The sequence below is a fragment of the Bos taurus genome, chromosome 10 (genome assembly GCF_002263795.3).
Source record: "Bos taurus isolate L1 Dominette 01449 registration number 42190680 breed Hereford chromosome 10, ARS-UCD2.0, whole genome shotgun sequence".
In the NCBI taxonomy this organism is placed as follows: Eukaryota; Metazoa; Chordata; class Mammalia; order Artiodactyla; family Bovidae; genus Bos; species Bos taurus.
This window is the reverse complement of record NC_037337.1, coordinates 26468757-26481745: the sequence shown is the minus strand read 5'-3', so window position 1 is coordinate 26481745 and position 12989 is coordinate 26468757. Positions and strand designations below refer to the sequence as shown.

Sequence of the window (12989 nt, the reverse complement as noted above, 5' to 3'; positions counted from 1 at the left end):
CTCGCGTGTATGCTGCCTCTCTATCTTCCCTGTTATAGGTGTTTTCAGTAAGTTTACTGTGTTAAATGGGATTTTGACCCAAGCAAAAATCCAAGGTATGCTGCAAAACTGAAAACTTTCTCTGTCCTGTCAACCACTCGAAAAGACTCTGCTTTGAGCAAAGTCATTACTAGACTGTCTTCTAGTCCCTTACCTTGATAATCGGCTGAGACATTGCCTTCTGTTCCTCTGCAGCTCAGAAAGGATGCATAAAACAGAACTCCAGATACCTGGGCACTCGAGAGACCCACCTGAGAATAAAAAGGCGCATATAGAGGGTATCCGATAAGGAGGTTATGGTGCACTGCCTTTCCTTATATGGTGGTGAAATCCACAGAGAAGGTGAGAAGAGGTTTACCACGCGGTTTTTTGTCTTTTCTGAATCCCAGAGCCCCTAACTCTTGTTTGTATGTTGGAATTATTTCCTCTCAAAGGTCCAGGGTTAGGAGCAAGTAGGGAAAAGAGGTGCTAGAGAGGACAATTTTAATCTTTCCTTAAAGACATACGGATTTGCATGTATCCTTGGTATGAATAATACAATTTTTAAAAAAGGATTTTGTTTTCACTTTTTAGAGATCCTGTTTTTCTAAGCTAGTAAACAGGAACTAAAATTGTATTTAACTACAAAAAATCTTGTACTTATTTCTTACTGCAAATATAGCCATAGACTAGAACACTGCGGGGGGAGGGGGAGGGAGGGTTGGGAAGGACTGATTCATGCAAGCCCAAGAAGTGAACCACTTTTATTTAGTAAGGTTTAGATTCTCTCACGATAGGCCTGCTTGTATACTCCCTAATTTTTAATGTCATTTGCCCAAGATCATTAAGTCTGCAAGAAATCTGAAAGTTACTGTAACCTTTAAATTCCATACCTAAATACTTAGCAGACATCTCCTAAAAATAAGAACTAAGAATAAAAGCATAACTTCAGTACCATATTAGACCTAACAACATTTATAACAACTCTGTAATTTAATAGTCCATATTTTCAAATTTCCCCAACTGGCTCCCTCCAATTTTTTTTTTTTAAACTAGATTCAAACAATGTTTCTCGCTGCGTTTAGTTTTAATGTTTCTTTAGTCTCTTTCAATTTGAAAATTCCCCTGCTTTCAGCCTTTCTTTTTTCATAGCAGCTCTCTCATAAGTCTCACATTCTGCATGCTAAGTCGTTCCAGTCGTGTCGGGCTCTTTTCAATGCCATGGACTGTAGCCCACCAAGCTCCTCTGTCCGTGGGATTCTCCAGGCAAGAATACTGGAGTGGATTCAATACTCCAACTGGATTTGGCCTATATATTTTTGTCAGGAACACTACCTCACAGCTTTTTAATACTCTAAGGAACCAAATAATTTTCCAGAATAGATTGTCTAGGCTGTAGACAAAAATAAATTTCTAAGTGCCCAAGCAGAAAAAATGAGGTCAAATAAGATCATTTTATCTATTTGCATGAAAATGCATTGTGTACCATTCAAGGAGCTTTTTTTTCTCCCACAAAAGAGACTTCCTTGATCTCCTTGGCTGAAGACCCTGCATTTTCAGGTTTACTGACCCTAAAGTACCTTAAAATGTCAAGAATTTATATAGAAAAGTAGGCACAATTAAGAGAATCCAATCAACCATTCATCTTAGCAGCATCCAAGTACATCTATGGATAGATAGACAGACTGGTTTCTAAGGTACATAGATTGTTTATCTAGAATATCAAGGAACAAGGCTTTGCAAGATGTTAGCCAAAAAAAAAAAAGTTGTACTAGCCTCAACTTATGCTTTCTTAAATTTATTTTCTGTAGTTTCCCTAGACCTCTGACCCTTGGGAAATTGAGGCTGCACTCACTCTGGCGTTTCAGTTACTACTTGTGTTACCACCTAATGGTGGTGCATACACGTGGGTATTCATTCTTCTAGATTTACATTGTATGTATTACAGAAAACATCTTCTTTCACTCAACTGCAAGCTTGCTACAGCAGGGATGATAATCTTATTTATTTTCTGCACCTCCTCTAACCTGACCAAATGGAGAGCACAGATTTATTTGATGGATGTAGGGTCAGTTGTAATGTACCTTGAAGAACCAAAAGAAGATTCTGTTTTTCAGTTTCACAGTGCTTCTTGGTTCGTGTTCCCCATTACCTAATTCTAAGTGCCTAAATCCATTATAATTACTCTTGTGTGTTCATCGAGAAGCTGCCCTCTGAGTACTTGGATACTCTGGAACTGGAGTCAAAAGCTGGACAAGGTAGTAGAGAAATCAAAGAAGAAAATCAAGTGTACATCATATTTTATCTTCTTAAGCCCAAAGCATGCGTGCCAAGTCTCTTCAGTTGTGTTCGACTCTTTGCAACCCTATGGACTGTATCCCACCCACCTGCTCTGTCCACGGGATTCTCCAGGCAAGAATACTGGAATGGGTTGCCATGCTTTACTCCAGGGGATCTTCCCAAAACCCAAAGTAGCCAGACTATTACAATATTTTGTAGTGACTGAGTTTGGGGCGGGGGGCGGGGAGGAGAAGGAGGTTATTGCTACCAGCAGGATGAATAGAAACAAAGAAAAAGGAATGTCTCATAAATTTCCTCTTTCCCTTTGGCTGAGCATGTTCAGGGTTACATTTCTTTTCACCTGAAGCTTGCTGAGGCAATCAACCTGCTGAGATTGTTCCCTTTTGTCCCACTTCTTCCATAAACTTCAGTAAACATTATAAAGACAAATGCAAATTTAAAATAAGAGGCCTAATTCTTCCTATTGAAAATAAGGGGAAAGATTTCCCTTTCCCTTCTCTCCTTTTTCTTCAAATAGTTATTTTAGAAAAGTTGTAAGTATAAATACATCACAGTATTTTGTATTACTCTGATGGTCAATGTACTAAACACATGAGACCATGAAAAAGCTACTAAATATTTAAGTAGGGGCTCATTAAATGCTGAAAGACTATCTGATACATCCATCAAAAGGAACATATTATTTACCAGTATTTAATTTTTAGTAAGATTTTTGTGGGCTTTCCTGGTGGCTCAGATGGTAAAGGATCCGCCTGCAGTGCAGGAGACCAGGGTTTGATCTCCTGGAGAAGAGAATGGCTACCCACTCCAGTATTCTTGTTTGGAGAATTCTATGAACATAGGAGCTTGGTGGGCTACAGTCCATGGGGTCATAAAAAACTTTTAGTGAGATTTTTATAGCACACGCAGATGGGAGCCAAGCCAGTAACTGGATGGCTGTCTGCTGGAGCTAGAGTGAGAGACTTACATTGCAATGTAGTGAAAGTCTGGTGGAATTTTCAGTTCAGTTCAGTTGCTCAGTCATGTCTGACTCTTTTCGACCCCATGAATCGCAGCACACCAGGCCTCCCTGTCCATCACCAACTCCCGGAGTTCACTCAGACTCACATCCATCAAGTCAGTGATGCCATCCAGCCATCTCATCCTTTGTCGTCCCCTTCTCCTCCTGCCCCCAATCCCTCCCAGCATCAGAGTCTTTTCCAATGAGTCAACTCTTCGCATGAGGTGGCCAAAGTACTGGAGTTTCAGCTTTAGCATCATTCCTTCCAAAGAAATCCCAGGGCTGATCTCCTTCACAATGGACTGGTTGGATGTCCTTGCAGTCCAAGGGACTCTCAAGAGTCTTCTCCAACACCACAGTTCAAAAGCATCCATTCTTCGGCGCTCAGCCTTCTTCACAGTCCAACTCTCACATCCATACATGACCACTGGAAAAACCATAGCCTTGACTGAATGGACCCTAAATAGAGAATAGAACAGTTGAAGCATAGACTGGAAAATAAAGTACTTGTAACAACTCTCTAACTTTGGAGGAATTTATTAGGATTCCAATTCATGGGCCTGAGATTGTGCATTCCATGAATCAAGGCAAATTGGAAGTGGTCAAACAAGAGATGGCAAGAGTGAATGTCGACATTTTGGGAATCAGTGAACTGAAATGGAATGGAATGGGTGAATTTAACTCAGATGACCATTATATCTACTACTGCGGGCAGGAATCCCTCAGAAGAAATGGAGTGGCCATAGTGGTCAACAAAAGAGTCTGAAATGCAGTACTTGGATGCAATCTCAAAAACGACAAAATGATCTCTGTTCGTTTCCAAGGCAAACAATTCAATATCACAGTAATCCAAGTCTATGCCCCAACCAGTAACGCTGAAGAAACTGAAGTTGAACGGTTCTATGAAGACCTACAAGACCTTTTAGAACTAACACCCAAAAAAGATGTCCTTTTCATTATAGGGGACTGGAATGCAAAAGTAGGAAGTCAAGAAACACCTGAAGTAACAGACAAATTTGGCCTTGGAATACGGAATGAAGCAGGGCAAAGACTAACAGAGTTTTGCCAAGAAAATGCACTGGTCATAACAAACACCCTCTTCCAACAACACAAGAGAAGACTGTATACATGGACATCACCAGATGGTCAACACCGAAATCAGATTGATTATATTCTTTGCAGCCAAAGATGGAGAAGCTCTATACTGTCAGCAAAAACAAGACCAGGAGCTGACTGTGGCTCAGACCATGAACTCCTTATTGGCAAATTCAGACTTAAATTGAAGAAAGTAGGGAAAACCGCTAGACCATTCAGGTATGACCTAAATCAAATCCCTTATGATTATACAGTGGAAGTGAGAAATAGATTTAAGGGCCTAGATCTGATAGATAGAGTGCCTGATGAACTATGGAATGAGGTTCGTGACATTGTACAGGAGACAGGGATCAAGACCATTCCCATAGAAAAGAAATGCAAAAAAGCAAAATGGCTGTCTGGGAGGCCTTACAAATAGTTGTGAAAAGAAGAGAAGCGAAAAGCAAAGGAGAAAAGGAAAGATATAAACATCTGAATGCAGAGTTCCAAAGAATAGCAAGAAGAGATAAGAAAGCCTTCTTCAACAATCAGTGCAAAGAAATAGAGGAAAACAACAGAATGGGAAAGACTAGGGATCTCTTCAAGAAAATCAGAGATACCAAAGGAACATTTCATGCAAAGATGGGCTCGATAAAGGACAGAAATGGTATGGACCTAACAGAAGCAGAAGATTTTAAGAAGAGATGGCAAGAATACACAGAAGAACTGTACAAAAAAGATCTTCACGACCCAGATAATCATGATGGTGTGATCACTGACCTAGAGCCAGACATCCTGGAATGTGAAGTCAAGTGGGCCTTAGAAAGCATCACTACGAATAAAGCTAGTGGAGGTGATGGAATTCCAGTTGAGCTATTTCAAATCCCGAAAGATGATGCTGTGAAAGTGCTGCACTCAATATGCCAGCAAATTTGGAAAACTCAGCAGTGGCCACAGGACTGGAAAAGGTCAGTTTTCATTCCAATCCCAAAGAAAGGCAATGCCAAAGAACGCTCAAACTACCACACAATTGCACTCATCTCATATGCTAGTAAAGTAATGCTCAAAATTCTCCAAGCCAGGCTTCAGCAATATGTGAACCGTGAACTTCCTGATGTTCAAGCTGGCTTTAGAAAAGGCAAAGGAACCAGAGATCAAATTGCCAACATCCGCTGGATCATGGAAAAAGCAATAAAGTTCCAGAAAAATATCTGTTTCTGCTTTATTGACTATGCCAAAGCCTTGGACTGTGTGGATCACAATAAACTGTGGGAAATTCTGAAAGAGATGGGAATACCAGACCACCTGATCTGCCTCTTGAGAAATTTGTATGCAGGTCAGGAAGCAACAGTTAGAACTGGACATGGAACAACAGACTGGTTCCAAATAGGAAAAGGAGTCCGTCAAGGCTGTATGTTGTCACCCTGCTTATTTAACTTATATGCAGAGTACATCATGAGAAACGCTAGACTGGAAGAAACACAAGCTGGAATCAAGATTGTCGGGAGAAATATCAATAACCTCAGATATGCAGATGACACCACCCTTATGGCAGAAAGTGAAGAGGAACTCAAAAGCCTCTTGATGAAGGTGAAAGTGGAGAGTGAAAAAGTTGGCTTAAAGCTCAACATTCAGAAAACAAAGATCATGGCATCCGGTCCCACCACTTCATGGGAAATAGATGGGGAAACAGTGGAAACAGTGTCAGACTTTATTTTTCTGGGCTCCAAAATCACTACAGATGGTGACTGCAGCCATGAAATTAAAAGACGCTTACTCCTTGGAAGGAAAGTTATGACCATCCTAGATAGCATATTCAAAAGCAGAGACATTACTTCGCCAACAAAGGTCTGTCTAGTCAAGGCTATGGTTTTTCCTGTGGTCATGTATGGATGTGAGAGTTGGACTGTGAAGAAGGCTGAGCGCCGAAGAATGGATGCTTTTGAACTGTGGTGTTGGAGAAGACTCTTGAGAGTCCCTTGGACTGCAAGGACATCCAACCAGTCCATTGTGAAGGAGATCAGCCCTGGGATTTCTTTGGAAGGAATGATGCTAAAGCTGAAACTCCAGTACTTTGGCCACCTCATGCGAAGAGTTGACTCATTGGAAAAGACTCTGATGCTGGGAGGGATTGGGGGCAGGAGGAGAAGGGGACGACAGAGGATGAGATGGCTGGATGACATCATTGACTTGATGGACATGAGTCTGAGTGAACTCCGGGAGTTGGTGATGGACAGGGAGGCCTGGCGCGCTGCGATTCACGAGGTCGCAAAGAGTCGGACACGACTGAGCGACTGATCTGATCTGATCTGAATAAATTACCAGGAGATGCTGATGCTGCTGGTTCTTAGACTATACTTTGAGCATCAAGGCCTTAAAGTAAATTTCCCACTTGTGTATAAATTTTCATCATTTAGACTATTGACAAGTATGAATAGCAGGAAATCCAAGGTTAAACTCTCCTGTAATGTTGCAGAATGTTAGAGCTTAAAATACTAGTATCCAACACTGAAAACTGAGAGAATAGGCATGTGCCAGACAAACATCACACTTCTCTCTATCAGGCATCTTTCCAAAGGGCTTCAGATACTGGTCAATTAAGTCTTTGGCAAGGCTGGCATTCCACTAGGAAAGCTAAGACTTCTGACTTCAGGTCTCTGTCAGTCTAACAGATGATCCACTTCTGTGAGGAACAGATCAAAATACTTCCCCCATTGAAGAATCCTGTGAGTTTAAGGCAGACAGTGAGTGCTCGAGCAATAACAGGTGATTGAATAGGGGAGGCCGTGCACACTGGCTAGTAAAGGAAATTCAGAATGGCATGTGAGACTGTGGTACTTTGTCCTGATAAGAAAATGCTTTGAAGCTTGTCAATTTGTGGAGCCTGAACATGCAGTCCCTTAGAATCAAGGGGACCTCTGCTATAATGATCAAGTCCTTTCTTGTCAGCTGGTTCCTTTCACTGCCCTGACCGAGAACTAAAAAATAAATAAATAATCAAGGGTTCAGGTCACTTCCATCTTACCAGAACCTCTGTACTATTTTTGGAATCCGTATTTTTAAAAAGAAGTCAAAACATTTACAGAAGCAGTGGTTTATTTAAATGTGTATGTTTACCAAATTAGCACTGAGACCTAAATATGATCTCACTTAATCTTCCAATCAAAAGCCTCAATGTGAGATTTCCCAGGACCAATCCATAGACCCTGAGTTTCTCACCTGGTTCACTACTAGACAAAATAGTTTGATAAATATGTTCAACACTTGTTCTCTCTCCTCCCATCCATCCCTACATCCTTTCAGGCAGTAAAGAACCCCAGGCCTTTTCTGTCTTTCAAACTGGTGCTTCCTAGTCTTAGGCACAGTTTATTGCACACGATCTCTAGGTTCTCTCCAATTTGAGATTAGCATCAGTCTTCCCACTGCTTATGACCTGTTGCAAGGAAGCGTGTACTGCTCAAGGCAATATGCTCACACACACTTTTTTTCTGAGGGTCCTTAAAAAGCGTGGAAACACAAACTGAAGTTTCTTGTAAGTTGTCCACTTCAGCCAAAGGAGCTAGAGAGGTACTTGAGCTCCTCCATCTCCAGTGATGTGGGGCATAGAAGCCACACCTTCCGCTAGATTCGCTAGCCTTTGCTGCTGACCATCTCCGAGAGACGGCCACACTCGTGACTCTGGTATCTTCTGGAGAGAAAGAACTAGATGGGAGCCCACGGGTTGACACCCAGTTCCACCATGGGAGCTCAGATTGCCTGTCAACTGGGAGCAGAGAGAGGGAACCAGAGAACGATAAAGAGAGTTCAGGAAGCGTCTAACCCGGTGTGGGAGAGGCGTGAGATGAGGTGGAGGGGTGGAGGGGACTTGACCCAGAGGGCACCGGGATTGGCGGCAGTAGGGAGCTGATGGGGAGTGCGAGGAGAGCCCGCCTCTGGCCTTGAACTCTTCCTAAAGTGGCCCCAGCTTTCCCCATCTCCTGCTTCCCCGTCTTGGTTCTACGTTCATCCGGTGCTCCCTGAGCCCTATTTCCAATCAACTTTTTTAGAAGTTCTTTTGTGTTCCTCGCTCCCCACCCCACCCAGCTTCCTGAATCGAAGATGGGAACCAGCAAGACCTTCGTCCCAAGAAAATACAGAGAAGCACGCCTGACCCTGACCCCGAATCCTTAGGCCGCCGGGAAAGGACCTCGGAAAGCTCTGGGGCAAGGGCTGGCAAGAGCAGGGTGTGGTTTTTTGGAGTGATGGAGGCGGGGAGTAAGAGGAAGTTAGGAAACTTTAATGAGACTCCGAGGAGAGTTTCTGCATCCAGAGACCCAGAAATGGCCAGTCAGAAAGAGCAATGAATAAAGTGATTTGTAATCCAGGGTTTACCGCGGAGCACAGATTGACTGGTATGCGATTCCACTTGGGTACTGAAGATCCCTGGCTGAGAGCACTTCTGAAACTTTTCCTTTCCCTCTGCTACTGCTGCTGCTGCTGCTAAGTCGCCTCAGTCGTGTCCGACTCTGTGCGACCCCATAGACAGCAGCTCACCAGGCTTCCCCTGGTGAGGGGGATTCTCCAGGCAAGAACACTGGAGTGGGTTGCCATTGCCTTCTCCAATGCATGAAAGTGAAAAGTGAAAGTGAAGTCGCTCAGTCGTGTCCGACTCTTAGCGACCCCACGGACTGCAGCCTACCAGGCTCCTCCGTTCATGGGATTTTCCAGGCAAGAGTACTGGAGTGGGTTGCCATTGCCTTCCCTCTACTCCATTCGAAAGAAATGATCTGAAGCTTAGCGGTTCCGGAACCCATGGAAACTCGGACACACCCCTCCCCGGTGTGGGAAAGTTCTTGGATGTAACCACCCTCTGGGGGTCACCCTGGTCCCTCTGTAAGGGAAATTGTTCAGAGGCTATAGCAGTGCGCGTGTGCGTGGGTCTACCCCAGAGCGCTTTCAGGAAAAGCAGACCAATTTCTCTCTCTGACCGAACCTGCAGGGAATGCGACCAACGATTTTCCTGTCTATCGGCGACAGGCTTGCCAGATCTGTCAACGGAAGCGAACCTCTTGCTTGATCTGATCTCCGACCTCATTCTCTCTGTGAGTTTCACAGCCATAGACCAACGACCCAACAGAGGGGAGTTTCTTAGTCTTCCGAAATCACTTGAAACAAGTCGCCAGTGAGATTTTTCCCCCTCCTTTCTGCGTGGAATTGCCTCGGTTAAAGAAAAGGTCTTTCAAGGAAATTTGCGCTAATAATCACTGACAACTTTCTAGTTCACTTCTCAGGCCTGTGATAATACAATGATTTCTCCTCTCTCCGAGTTTGCTCGGGTCCTTTAGGGATAAATGAAAACACTGAGAGAAATTCCATTAACTCAAGAAAATTCAAAATTATAAGCACGCGTACTGTAGTAAACAGCTCAGGGATGAGTTATTTGCGCCACCTGTGGTAGTGTGGCCGAGCGGTCTAAGGCGCTGGATTTAGGCTCCAGTCTCTTCGGGGGCGTGGGTTCGAATCCCACCACTGCCAATGGTGTGTTTTAGCATAGCTGTAAATCAGTAGTATAATTCAAGCTGAATCCATGAAAATCTCTCTTGCAAGAATTTCTAGGAAACCTTTCAATCCTGTTCTGAAATACTTACTTCGAACCAGGTTAGGTCGGTTTCTTCTCAACATCTCGTGCTCAAACTAGTTGTTTGCACCTCACTTTGCTTGTATCTAAGCTTTTGCATTCTCACAAGGGGGAATTCTTTCTGTCCTCCTCTTATAAAATCCACGCTCACAGTGAATCATTCTCATGACCTGGTTTAGGCACCATATGGTAGGAAAGACTTCCTAGATATTGCCCCATAGCCCCCATCAGCCCTGGTTTGGGAGCCAACACTGGTTTCAGAGCTGCAGCTCTGTGCACTGGAAATAACCTGCACAGACTTGATTTGATTTTAATCACATTACTCTTGTAACTGAAGATGAGGAATGAATGCATCCATGCAGAAAGCCATTTCGTTCCAGGCTTCCAGATCTCACTCAGGCATTATTGCCTTAAGGGTTGGGGCAGGGCAGGTAAATGGTTCTTTGAATTTGACTTTGCAGGTGGGTTTGTGATTCCAAAACTCTTAAAAGCTGATTTTTGGCTGACTCCAGGTGTCAAGCCCAATGGAGTGTTCTGTGAATGTTGGCTTAGCCACTGCTTTGCCCCTTCTAAGCGAATTCACTTACCTTGGAGACTGTCCCAGTCTCTGAATCACCCAGTTGCAATGCCGGTTGAGAACCTAACTCAGTGTAGGAAAGAGGAAGGGATACACTCAGGGTCTGTTTAGTGGTGCCCTATCAGAATGGTTGTCCCATTGCCCTTCTCAGCCCTTTCAGCCCCTGTTATCCCACAGGCTGTACAGCTCTCTCAAAGAGGTACAGTATTTCCCTGCAGCCCCTTGAGGAATGAAAGGTACAGAGCAGACAATGAGGATTCTGCACAGGAACCAAGGTCTTGGGATTTTTGGTGACACATTGATTCTGCCTTCCTTTTTATGTCATTCCCTCTTCTCAATCAAAATTATCTTCTGTGTCCTCACAGGTCATCTCCTGTTTCGCTTTGATGACTCCTCCAGATCAGTGCCTTTCCTTTCTATCCACCTTTCACTAAGAAAAATCTTGACACCTATATTCTTCACACAGACACACACACACACACAATGATCATATTTTTGTGCTTTGTGAAGAGGGGAAAAAAATCCTCTAAAATTTTTAATTTACACTATGGTTTACTCTTGGTATTGCACATTCTATGGGTTTTGACAAAATGTACAGTGATATATATCCACCATGATTAAAGTATCATACAGAATAACTTCACTGCCCTAAAAATCCTCAGGGCTTCCCCAGTGCATCCCTCCCTCCCCTATAACCTGACAACCGCTGACCCTTTTATCATCTCCATAGTTTTGCATTTTCCAGAATGTTGAGTATTTGTCGTTGTTGTTGTTTAGTCGCTAAGTCGTGTTGGATTGTTTGTGACCCCCATGGACTGTAGCCCACCAGGCTCCTGCGTCCATGGGATTCTCCAGGCATGAATATTGGAGTGGGTTGCCATTTCCTTCTCCAGCTGAATATTTGGAATCATACAGTATGTAGCCTTTTCAGATTGGCTTCTTTCACTTATACACATTTGAAGTTCTTCCATGCCATTTCATGGTTTGATATCTCATTTCTTCCTGGTGCTGAATAATATTCCATTGTATGGATGTGCCACAGTTTTGTTTATTTACTTATTGAAGGACATCTTTACTGTTTCCCAGTTTTGAAGATGATACACATATAAAGTTGCTATAAATATTCATGGGCAGATTTTTGTGTGGACATCAGTTTTCAACTCATTTGAGTAAGTACCTAGGAATGTGATTGCTGGATTGTATGGAAAGAATATATTTAGTTTTGTAAGAAACTGTCAAAATGTCTCCCAGTGGCATGGTGTATTTTTAAACATCATTTGTAAGGTTAAAGCTCTGGTTTTTAAAAAACGTTCTTTATATATGTAGCATATTAAAAAAAAAATACTTGTATACAGAACACAATTTACCCACAGATTAACATCTTTTGCTGTATTTCTTTTTTTCCCAAAAATGAATGATAAATTTCTAGGAGTAGGAAAAGAATACTTGATGAAACACAATATCTGCTTTAAAAAAAAAATGTCTTTTTAAGATTCCTGATTTATAACGCCCAACTGTACTACTCCAGAAAGTAGTGACAATTTTATGAGAAAGTCTTTGTCACTGTATCCTGGCCAGTACTAAACAGTGAACACTGTGTAATTTGGTGGTGAAACAAAACCCCCTAGTTTGAATTAGTATTTATTTCTTATTATTGAAAGAATATTCCCATATGCATATTTTGCTTTTTTGCATTGCTCATTCTCTACACTGTTTGTTCACACTCTTTTAAAGGACAGATATTTCTACAGTATTTCTCTTTAAACTCTGAATTGCTTATTATAAATTATTCATGGTAAGGGAAAATTGTAGGGCTGGGGGAAGGGGTTGAGGGATATTACCCAATATTCAGTTAAGACTAGCTGGTATTCAGTATTAGGAGATATCATTCAAATCTAAAAAGGGTACCGTTATTTCATGCTGCTGCTGCTAAATCGCTTCAGTCGTGTCCGACTCTGTGCGACCCCATGGACAGCAGCCCACCAGGCTCCTCTGTCCACGGAATTCTCTAGGCAAGAATACTGGGGTGGGTTGCCATTTCCTTCTCCAACCGTTATTTCATATCTCTTCAGTAAACCGAATCACCTATAATGCATGATCACAGAGAGGACACATAACATTAAGTTTTATGGTCGGCAAAAAGTTGTTCTTTTGTTGCCTGAAAATCAAATTAAACATTCCAACGTTATTGATTTAGGAGATAAAACCTAGTGGAATAGGAGACTGCAACGAAAGATTAAACGTCTCCTCTTGGCGGAACCGAACCAGCGATCTAAGGATGACAGAATCTTAATCACCGATACAGTCCTCCGCTCTGCCAGCTGAGCTACCAAAAACAACGTCTAGTGAGACAAAGTGTCGACTACTGAGTATATAGTAACAGCCAGTGAGTGGCTAGCTTC

At 42.6% G+C, this 12989-nt stretch overlaps 1 non-coding gene across 1 annotated transcript; it reads left to right on the top strand.

Moving 5' to 3' along the window:
- Positions 1 to 9825: 9825 nt before the first annotated feature.
- Positions 9826 to 9907, top strand: TRNAL-UAG (transfer RNA leucine (anticodon UAG)). Its single transcript has one exon. It is a non-coding gene; the product is annotated as a tRNA-Leu (tRNA).
- The last annotated feature ends 3082 nt before the right edge of the window (positions 9908 to 12989 follow it).